Raw genomic sequence first — 12106 nt, forward strand, 5'->3', positions numbered from 1 at the left:
CGTAAAGCGTCATTTAATGTCGCGATTCGTTACTCGCTTCCATGGGCCACGGTGTCGTTAGTGTCACCGAATAAATGCATATTAACGAGACAGACCACCACCGATCGGCCAGCCAGCCAGCCGTCCGCTTGGTTACCGGTCTGGTGCCGTTTCGCTAAGAACCGCTTCGAATCGTGATTACCATTTTTGGGCCCACGCTGTTCTGCGAGCGTTCTCTAGCAAACGATCGTCGTCGTCGTCGTATTCATCGCGACAGAACGCGATCGAAAACACACGGTCCTTTTATGGGCGAACGATGCCGGACCGGGTTTTTGGGCGCGGCGCGGTATGAACACGAAAGATGCGTCCTTGTTTTTGTTGGCCACACGGTGCGCAACAGCAGGAGGAAGAACTTTCCGTGAGTGTTGCGAAACTCCGGTGCTTCTGCTGTCAGAGAACTGGATCAAGGGTGGGACAAATCAGGGGCCCCCAATTGAGCGGCATGCAAATCGGCTTGCCGCGCCGTCATATGGTTTGCGGAGGCTCATCGTCTCTCACGTGGATGGGCAGCGGATTCACGCTGCACCCGGTAGATGCACCGTGGCGGCCCTGATAGTGCTTTCGATTTATGCAATTTGAAATCACATTTTATCCTTGGCCTGGCGCGCCCCGTCGTAGGGCGGAAGCGCAGTAAATCCGATTAGCTGTCGATGGCGGATCACAGGGATGCACCGGAATCCTGTGAAGTTTAACGGATGTAATCGACGATGAAGGAGTTTGTTTAGTCCACGACAAAGCCGTGGTCTGTGACGGGGCATTCGATTGCGTGTCCTTCCACGCTTAGTACGCGTTCGATTGTCCAACCCCACGGGGGGTGCGCGGTGGCGTTCGACTTCGAATGCAGCAAATCAATAGAATCGTGTGGTGAGACCAGCACCCGAACCGGTTCCGCCGCCGATGCATTTTGCCGGTTTGCTTGGTCTTTCGCGTTTTCGGTCGCGCCTCGGAAATCTGATACACGGAATTCGATTATGAACGTTGTTCTGACAGCGGCCGCCGCCATGCAGACTGCCGCAACTCCCCCAGTGGCAACGGAAGGAACACTTCTAACCTCCAAAACGGTAGCCTTTCGGGGCGACGACGTGGCCTAGCCGAGCTGGTGGCGTGGAAAGGTATTCAAACACATACTCACACGTATCCGTTTTGTTCGAGCCCGACTGGCCCCGGGCTGGGTGGAATGTTCATGCGCTAATTGCATTTAAGAATCCCGAAACCGCAAGGCTCAAGGTCTAGGGCCTCGCACGGTGAGTGAGAATTGGGTTATGATTAAAAATAAATCACCTCCCCGGGCCGGTGGCCCCAAATGGATTTCCGAGTTTCGGAAAACTGACGACGGCAGAAGAAAAGCAATGAAGAAACCAAACAAAGACGTCAACCGGGCGGACGACAAATTGTGTAACACTTTCACGTTTCACGGTGTGCAATTTAAATATTTCTTCGCCCGTGTTCTTGAGACGTCGCGCGTTCCGTTCCGGAGCGGGTCGATTATTATTCACGAGCGCGCCAGTGTCCTCCTTACGTCAGGCTTGCCGCGGGACCCTGACCGGCGGAGGTCGCACATTCGGTTGAACTCCCGAAATGGGCCGGCGTGGCGTTTGAGTTTCCGTTCGGGGCGCCATTACTAATATTTGTGCACCTCCGCTCACCTGATCGTTATGATTTTTAATGCTTTTGGCGCGGAAGTGTGGTGCATTTGCCGGCCGGGTGCTCAGTGGAATGTCAATCGCTCAGGGTTCGTTTGTGTTCGACGCGAAAGACTATTGATGAAACAATCCAACGGAGGGTTAATCGATAAAAATCGATCTCTGGGGCGGATAATTGGGCACGAATCGGCGGCTTTGTCGGACCGTACAGGATGATGCTCTTCCAGACCTCAGTCTGGCGGTGAAATGGAACGATAATTATAATGATGCGAGAGCGTTATGGTTTTGGTGGTTTTTCTTTAGCTCCATTTTCGAGACCTACCACGTGGACTGGAAACGGTTTACTGAATCGACGAACAAGAAGTGAATTTAGTGGAAAACAGAAGATTCAGATCTCGTGAGTTGAGGCACCGGTTTTAGGAACTTGGACCTTAGAACGTCACCTCAATTATGAATTCTGAAAGCGTTTTTTGGAGGGTTCTGTTTAACGCGATGTCCTCTCTGTGACTATTCTGGCAAAAGATTTATGATTAAGATAGCCAAACGGAGTCCCGAAAGGAATTCTGGAGAAAAGTGGTTCGTGGAGAGATCTTTCGTTCATCAGCTAATAGAACCGTACGAAGCCCTTTACGTACCATGGCCAGTTAGTTGAGAATATGTTTTAGCATTACAATGAGGCGCTTTCTCGGGGAATTACAATAGGGCTTTTCCTCGAAATTTCGGGCAACATTTCGGGGTCCGACTCCGACTCCATTGCATCGTGCATTCGTAAGTCGCAGTTCAATGCACCATGTTCCCAAATTCTATTGAGCACAACCTCCAGCGCTCATCCTCAACACTGTGTAGTTATCGTCAACCATTTTTACAGAATGACCATCCAATTTGTCAACCATTTCGCCTTGTGAAGCCGTTCTGTGCCGCCAAACCAAAGACATTAATTTTCGGTTCGAATAGTTTCCCCGCCGAGCGATGCTTCGGAAAGGGACGGAAACGAACCAATTCTTGAAGCGTCCCCTCAAGAACCCTTCAGCCCTTCATCGTAACCGCCAGCATCTCGCCCACAGAAAACAGGTTGTCGGTGTTGCACCATGTTGCCAGTGCACAAATGATATTTGTCCAGAGCGGGCGATGGGCAAAAAAGGATCGCGAAACGAACAAGTGGCCGTGGAATTAAGAGACTGAAGACCGCGATAAAAAAACACAAATGGACAATGCGCAATAAAAACATGAGCATAAGAATGAGCGGGGTTCGGTGAGGTGGGAAATTGATGTACGGCGTGCCCGCAGACAGACGCTGGATTGGGTTCGTTGGGCGGGAGGAAAACTATGTTGATGATGTGTGTCCTCGGTTGAGCGTGTCCTCGGTGTCTTTAAAGGTCGTCTTCGGTCGGTGGCCAAAGTTTCGTAGAAAATCTGCTGGCAACCTGCCAACAGATAAGCGGCCCTTTTTCGACGGTCGGCGACGATGCTATGCAAAACCTTCCTAAAGACCCCCGTCCGAGCTGCTGGCGAACATGTGTGATGTTTTCAAAAATTCGTTCGAGTTTTTGCGACACGATTTCGGCCATAGGAAGCATATTATCATAACAGGACAACGGGGGTTTCAATTAAAGCCCAGTGTGTCCTTTTCGGCAAGCCAACCAACAAGGGTACAGTAACTAACAAAACGTGTACGGTCAATGCAACGAAAGTTTTGTTTTTATTTGCCGTTTGCGGTCGAAGTTTGCAGGACGGAGAGAAAGGGTTCCAGGAGCCCCAACCCACAGCACCCAGTCCCCAGCACAATACAACAGGACTGTTATGTGCCGAACAACTTGCCCGGGTGCCCGGTGCAATGACTGCGAAAGAAGGCCAAACCAGCCAACGACATGGCGGTGGCCTCGGGGTTGAAATTGCGGGTGACGGTAACAACAACTACAACAGTAGCAGCAGAGCCGTCGAGCAATAGGAAAAACGGGGGCACATTTGTTGAAGAACTTCACTCCAACCATTCTGGCCGGGGTTGGTTAGGTGGCTTTTTGTCAGTTTATCTGAGGGTCTCTATCGCACGGCAGCCACCAGCGTCGGTGACCTGCAATTGCTTGTTTTATGGATTAGCTTTTCCGACCGTTTTTTCCAACAACTTGGTCGGCTCGGTCCCGGCCGAAAGAAACACGTGCGAGTGTTTCGCACGTTCAGACTCACTCCAGTTGCTCCGATCCGAATCAATCCAAACATTTCGTGTTCTTCTGAACTGCATTTTATGGGGGCGCATCTTCGACCCCAAAAAAGGCAAGACGTCCTGCGAGCGAAAGAAAACGAAAGCAGAGTAGCAGGCCGCTAAAGAAGGTGAAACAATAAAACTAAGGAACGGCAATGTCGGACGCGGTCGGACCCGTGTCGGAGTCGTGTCGGACTCGTGTCGGAGCATCGCACAGTGAGGAATTTTGAATGCGGAAAGCGGACAAATTTGTTTTGAGGAAGACTTCTATCAAATCTTTATCTTCATTAAGCCTTTCTATACCTTTCTATCAAATCTTTATCTACATCAAGAACAGTACTTACATTCTCAAGATCTGAAAATATTCGACAACAAACGTTACCTGTAGTGCCTGTACCTGAAGATCCTGCCCGATTCTAAAAGATATTCTGTATGAAATGCTTAACAAACGCTGCAGAAACCTCAACTAAAAATAAGGAGGTGAAATACCGTGAAACAACGTAAAAGGTTGCGGGTTAAAACCATTTTTAAGATTATTAGCATCACTCATCTGGTTAGAAATTCCACTATAAATAGGGCAACACGTACTTGTTTGATTCGTGATCGTTGATATCACTTTTCTATCATACTTAAAATGAAACTGTATTTGATTGTTACACTTTCTCCACTCGCGAGAAATACAATTTTTGCTTACAATTTGCTTATTTATTTTTCTATGCCTTGCTTAGTATCAACGATTAACTCTTTAATTGACTTAAATGCCTTACTGTCGTCAGCGTTTCTTCCAAATCGTTGGCTGCGAATGACCGGAAGATCGGTTTATGACCGCCTTTTCCCCATAGTGCGCCTGCGGCCGGAACACGATCGCACGAACACGAAAGCTTCGCCGGGGAAAACACACTCAGTTTGTTGTGAGACACCGGTTGCGGCGGTTGCGTATCGTTTGCGCAGTTAGTGTGTCTGGTGCGTTCGTGTTGTGTCACTCTCTACTCGCGACACCCGACGCAGATTTAAGGGTAATTTAGTGGGCTGTATCGTCAGCCGTTAAGTGGCTCGAAATTGTGCAGGAAATTGAGCACACGAACAATTGGAATGCAGAAACAATTGTTGGCGCAGTGAGGAGAGCGATAAAGAAGCGACCCAACGGTTGGCCGGTGGTTGGGACAGTAAACCACGTGCGCGGCTCGCATCTGATCGTGGATCCTCTGACAGCTTAAGCGGCCGGATAATCAATCTTTCGTCCGATAATCTTGACCGGGGAAAAAAACGGCACACGAAGCAAAATATTCATGCTGTGCGCGCCCCGTCGTCGTCGGTCGTCCTCCTTCGGCGGTCGTTGCGCTCACCGTCTTGACCTTCATCTTCGGTCGCGGCCGGTCGAGACGTCGAAATTAAAGCGGAAAAGAAATGAAACAAATCTGCGCGCGCCCGATCTCGGTGTCCTTAGCCGTCGTCCGTCTGGCTTCCGTGCCGGTGGACATCACTTTTCTTTTCATTTTACCTTTTTCTTGCGGACCGTGGCCTTTCGTGGCGCGCCGTGTTTATTTAAATCGATCGTTAATTTTCCCACCTTCGTCTTCCCGTTGCCGTGTCGCGTTTTCCCGCGAACCCCTCGGTAGCTTGGTTCCGTAGCCCTCTCGCCTGGTATTTGATCATTTTGCGGTCGCTTTCTTTGGCTGTTGGAAAACTCTAGAGCACACCTTGACCACATTCCACGGGCGCGCGCGCGAGGGAGAGATTAATTCGATAAACAAATCGAAGTTTCGGTGGTTTTTGGCCAACTCCAGACGGACTCCCGGACTTCTTTTCCCGGCCCTGAGTCTGGTCTGCCCGGGGAGGGGTGGCAAAGGGTTGTTGTCTTTCGTGGCCAGCAAAAAAGGCGGTGAATTTAGAGAAGCAACGAAGAGGAATCCGAGCCAACCGAACCGGAATCCGATAAACAAACAGACGGCCACGGTTTTGGGCCAATTTTTCCCGGCGCACCGGCGGTCGACGTTGGTTTCGCTGCACCCGACCGAAACCATAAACATTGCAGGGGAAAACCGAAAAAATGGCGAATCGAGGGAAAATGCCACCCGGCGGGTAAAAATAGTGGCTACCGTGCCGTGGGGGCCCCCGTGAGTGAATTAATGGGTCCGATACTCTGTCAATGTTGGTTGCCGTGTGTGTCTTCGGTTGAGGACTTGTGGTGAAAAATGGACCCGCCGGAAAATTGGGGAAAACAAATGGCGGGGTGGTCCACTGACTGTGAGCCTTTTTCTCAATTTCACTGCACCGCACCGTAGAGGCAGGCGACAGCAACATAATGTTCCGCGTGTCACATGGATCGATCGGGGGGGCCGTCGGGATTAGGCCTCTCTTCCTCGGATTGCGTGTGCAATGTTTGAGCAACGCATCGTGTCGGGCGGAAGCATATGCGGCGGAAGCAGCTACCGTGACATGCTGGCGGAGACCCACAACGACAACAATGCAGAGCGACGGCAGACCCATCAGCCAGCCACGGTGACAACGCCTCACGCGGACAAGGTGAATATTTAATTATAGTTGTTTATTTTTACACACCTTCTGCTCACATGGCCGATGGTGCGGCCAGAACCGAGGGTGGCATAATTGAGCACTGTGAGGGAGCACTGAAACAGAGAGCGAGAGAGAGCGAAACAGGGACATTAACAGCGGTGCGATGGTGAAAGAATTTTCCCAAGAGTCCCGGGAAATGGGGGCCGAGGAAATCCCCGCGCGCCACGCGTTTGACCTTGGGTCGCATCTTCCGCCCGGTGACGCCACGATCCGATGGCGCGAATTTATGGTGCTGTGTGGTGGAGGCCAACATAAGTCTCCGTCCCAAGCGTTCGTTTCAATTCGAGTTCGTCATTATTACAATAGAAGCCCGGAACTCCAAACCGTACAGGGTGCATCGTTTTTTCGGTGAAGATTATTTATGCTCCGTTCGGCCCCGGGGCGGTGTTGCTGATAGTAAAGACCGACCGAATGTTTGAACAGCTTCGGGACACAGCTTAAAGTATCAGCTTTTGGCCGCCGGCAAACAACAGATGCGCCGGCCCCAATACTACTCATTCATAAAGTTTAATTTCGAGAACGCCGGCTTGTTTACAGCGACCCGGCCCGTGGGTTGGTGTTTTAGTCCGTATGTACTCATTAACGTCCTGTGGTCCTCTGTGGTTCACTTTTCTAAGCCGAGGCAGACTAACCAAATCTTTGCATCCGCGTCCGCGATTTGCGTCACCCCGTCGACGCTGTTGGTTCCGCTTGGACTGTTAAATCGTTGAGAAAACAATTTGCTCTGCCACTCGGTGACCCACGGAAGCGAGAAGGTTACCCGGTGAGATAGAACCGGAACTAGCAACTAGATGCTGCTGGTGGTGTTTCAAGCAGTTTTCCAGAATATTACAGCGCCACCACTCGACGAGGTCTTTCCGGGAAGGAAGCCGACGCCGGTGCCTTTTGCTTCGTCGCCTGTCGCGCGGCGGCAAATGCGTGCAAAATTAGAGACGAATCGGACGAATGTTCGAAAATGGGGACGGTCCGCAACTTCAATTAGAGCCCCCGAGCCGCCGGGTACCCTATTTCTATCCGCGTCCGCGTTTCCCGTTGATCCGAAGTTCCAATTATAGCGTGACTATCGGACGACAACTAGCAGTCTGTGGGGCCGTGGGGCACTTTGCTCGGTGTCGATCGAAAAGCACGGCGCCCCCGGGGGAATCCCAGCTTTTTGGTCCGGGAGCGCCAGGCACAGCAATTAGCGGCGGTGGTGGCTGGCTGGCGGGCGCACCTGGTGGTCCGTTCGCGAAAATGGCGATCGCGAAAATTATGTTGACCTCAAGCGTGATCGCATGATGTCGGGGGGATCGTGCTGCGTGTGTACCGCTTACCCCGTATTCGGGTTTGTATGGGTGTGTCGATCAAGCGATCCTCATTTCGCGAGGAGAACACGCCATTCGCGGTTCGGGCTTATGGGGTGCCCTGTGGGTCCGTTGATTAATTTGGACCGTTCCGCGTACGGACCTCGGTGTCCTCTACACAGGGTATTCCGTCCGTTTCCAGGGAACTCGCAATCATGGGGAATTACCCGGGGATCGATGAACAGGATCCGTGGTTTCCTATAAAACTGATAGTATGCCCGTATTTACATTTTATTGGACGATGGTTGCAAACTGCAAACGGTGAGGTCTCGAGTACTCAGCCCGTCGGTACTTTTATGGCCCACCGGTACTGGCCCACGTTTATGGCACCCTGCAATATGGATTTCCCCGACTCGTGGACAGGGTTTGTCCACGTCACTCACCACCAGCAGCACGTCAGATCTCAGGGTCGACTGAGGTTTTTTTGGTCGTAGCGGTTCCTCATGCTGCTTCACTCGTCCTACGCCTGGCGCTTCGTCATCGTGCGTCACCGTTTCTGTCATGATCTTCCGGCGTCAAGACACATTTCAGAGCTCCGCTCCGCTCGGGATTACGTCACCAACACAACCTCAGCCGGGACTGAGTGGGCAGGCTGGGACAGGGTGCTGACATTTACACCATTCGAGTCTGGCGGCCACGACTGGTTGTAAAGCACAAGCAACGGGGGGGGCCAACCCGAACCATTACCGGCCGGACCACAATTAGCATTAGCGGTGTGTGCAATTCCCCCCGAATGAGCAGTGCTTCCAGTGGTTGGATTTCTCTTCACCGGAACTGGGATGATCGACGTTTCGACGGTTCTCGGTTTCACCGCTAAAATCGCAAAAACCCACAGCACGGACAGCGGGTTGGTGGTGAAATTGCGAAAATCTCGCCAAGGTTTTGGGTGAAATTCGAAAGTAAATTGCAAACAAATAAAAATAAATCGGTCTGCCATTTTCCGTACCTTCTCCTTCTCGGGCACGGCTCCACACAACCTATTTTCGGCGGCCAGCAGCAGCCATGGCAGTGAGTGCTGTTTGGTTTATGGCACCACTCGGTGGTTCAGTTTCGGCAGATCAGTCCTGAGATGGTTTAGAGAAGGGATTAAACAAGAATTGGCCACACATTGGCCGGTGGCGGGAAGTTGCTATTGGGCGAGTGCCTTTGACACGGCTTTTCCGGATTTCGTTTCGAACACTTTAATCCATCCGGACGAGGAATTTTTAGTGTGCCCTCCGCAATGCCGATCGTCAATGGCAAATCAATAGAAACAATCCTTCTAGCCAGGAACCACGGCTCCCAGCATTACCATGCTGATTCCACGATTAGAACTGGAATTAAGATCACAGAATAATCGCTCAAAAGTAGATCTGGGCTTTGGACAAAGTTCGGTGAATTCCGTTCCAGATGATTCCTATTCCGATTTTTGAGTCATGATTTCAATCAGCAGGGGGTCTTGACACTTCTGACGCGTAAGCTAACGCAAGGAACCGGGGGGGGGGGGGCCGGCGGTAGTTGCTGATTTGAGCGCAAACTGCAATCGAACGATCCGTCCGGTTCCGACGCATGGCCACCGGTCCGGTTTCGTCAGCGCGTCGAATAGCAAGAGACTTACGCAGCAGTTTGCCCCGCGCCGAGCGCGGTCACCACGTTCTGCTGCTGCCACCGGCGAGCTCTTCCGAGCCGAGGCTCAGGAAATGGCCAATTAATGGGTTGCGCAGGGTGTTTGCGCAAACGCAAACACTTTTGCCCCGGCCCAGCGATACCGGTGTGACTGCAACGCCCCTGACGATGCTCTCGGTTTGGAACGATCACGAACGCAGATCATCCTGAACGGACCGACCGATGAGGGGTTTATGTACATTTCGGGTGTCAAAAGATAACATCACGCAGCGGGAACACTAGGGCGGCCACGGTTGAGGCTCGCCCGAAGGCTTCCGTCGGCCGCTGGGATCCGATTACCGGTTTCGAAGACGGGCAATGAATGAAGTTTATGGCGCTGACATAAAGATCTATTTCCTTCGGTCCCCTTCAAACCACGGGTCGGCCGGGAGAACTCGTGTAAGAAAATATGTTGGCCCGCCCCCCGGCCAACGCAACCCGATTTCAATCCGATCCGAGCGAGAGAGAGAGAGAGAGTGTTAATTTATGATCGAGCATCGCCCTTTTGACGGTGTTGATGTTTGCGTGTGGCGGCGAAAGTGGTGATGTCTTCGGTCGCTCTGCTGTGCATTTCTAGAACCGCCCTAGGATTAGGACACCCGTTTGGGGTCCCCCCCCCCGGTATGACGGATTAGAGACTTTTCCCCCCAAAAACCGATCCCGATTTATTTCTTACTTATTTGTGGTGCAACGTCTTAGGGCTACCGTCTTAGGCTAATCCCCCGCAGACGAATCGACCTGGGTGATGTAAACGCGAGACCCAAAAAAGACCAACAAACGGATGTGGGTGTCGAGACACGATCCGGCAATCTCCACACCCCGAATACGGGATGCGAATATGATTAATGTTACGCTACCCTAATGCATCGGTGGTGAAGCCAAAATAAAACTGTGGATCCCAAAAATATCTGGCCCCGGCTTCGGCTCGTTTCGGCCGATGCACAAAGTGGTGCATAATTTATGCAACTTTCTCGTTCCACCGGACACGATCAAAGATGTGTCCGGCGCGACAACGAGCTGCACAACATAATGTTCCCAGCCCCCGGGGTACCTGTTGAAGCCCTCCTCGGTTGGGGAATGTGGGAATTACATTCTCCACGTCACGCTTATGGTACTCCGATAAGTTGTTACCACCATGTTTAAGCAGTGTGCCGACACGCCGCCGACGACGACAGACGGGCCGGGTGTGCAGACAGACCGAACACTCGAAGAACCCTTGCCGAAGAAGCATAAACATTGACTACCGGCAGATGCTGCCGGTGCTGCTGCTGTTGCTGCTGCTCTTGTACGGCTATCGGCACACAGCGCGAGTCCCCAGCTCTCAGGTCTGTCCCCATAAACCATAGATAGACAATTTCCAATTGACTACCAACAATGGAGCGCGCTGGGGTCCACTCCATCTTTTCCTTGCCCACCGATCATGAAGTCGTTATGCGCGAAGCGTAGCGTACAATAAAACATCCCATCCGCCCCGAGCCGGAGGCCCTTCGCACAGCGGCGGCAACAGGAACCACACCTCCGACTTTGGGCAATAAACCGAAAACATACATGTACCCGGAGCCAGGCCGGGCTGACTGGTGAGAGTTCCCGTCCCGGGAGGGTAGAAAATGGAAATGGAGCATAAAGCCGGTGCGCGATAAAGACGCGAGACGCGATCGAATCATTTTTCAAATCTCGGGTGCTCCGGCCCAACCCGCGAAGGAGTGCTGGCCCGTGCCACCGAGAAGAAGAACCGCCGGCGAGGGCGATAATCGGTTTTCGGTTGTCATATTCTACGTGGCATTATCAGGCCCGCCACATCTTCGCGTTCGGAGAGAGTCGTCAGAACTGCTGGAGGTGATTTGAAGCATGTCTTTAATAAGAGTGGAAAGTTGCTGACCGCATGGCGTGGGGATGGCCGGACCGGACCGGACCGAACGTCTCAATTAGGGCCGGGGCTCGGGGACTCTCGGGGGACCACCAAGAAGTTGGTGGTCCTAGTTGGGAACCCTCAACCCCTTTCCATCAAGTGTTTAAATATTGGCCCCGGCCCAGCTTTCATTAGTTCGCCCTTCGAAGGGCCGCTGTCCGGACAGCGATATGTTTGCTCGCTGGGTCTCTTCACACGCCCCGTTGACATGGGCTGCGATGATACGCGGCCCGTGACACCCGCCAAGACACCGGCCATTTTGATCGATTGTCCATGTGACGTGTGTGAAAGATTAGATAAATTGTCCAAAATGTCGAGTGCTTGTCGCATGGGGCCTGGGGCTGGGAACCTCCACACACCGATTTTCCATGCACTCCAGCGACGGACACTGCGGTCTGGTGGTCTATTGTTTGGGTCGTCAAATATTTTACCCAAACAGTAAACAATAGGTCACAACGATTGTTGCACGCGCTTCGTGACAAGGCGTTGAAAGGGGTTACGAAGGTTGCAGCACGAAAATCGGCTTCGTCCATAGAGCTTTCTTCTGTTTAGTGATGCAAATGGCATGCCAACGTTCAGTGCGTAAGGTCCCAAGAGTCGACTCCAGAACGTTCGCAGGTGAGTCACAATGATTGGCACTATCCATTCACTCCAGAATGCCGACTCAGAGTGACCGACACTGCGGAAGCGATTGTTACTCATCATTTAACCGCTAGTTGGACCAGAGTTTAAAGGAAAGCCGTCCAAGTTT

Source organism: Anopheles bellator, chromosome 1 (genome assembly GCF_943735745.2).
Source record: "Anopheles bellator chromosome 1, idAnoBellAS_SP24_06.2, whole genome shotgun sequence".
Lineage (NCBI taxonomy): Eukaryota > Metazoa > Arthropoda > Insecta > Diptera > Culicidae > Anopheles > Anopheles bellator.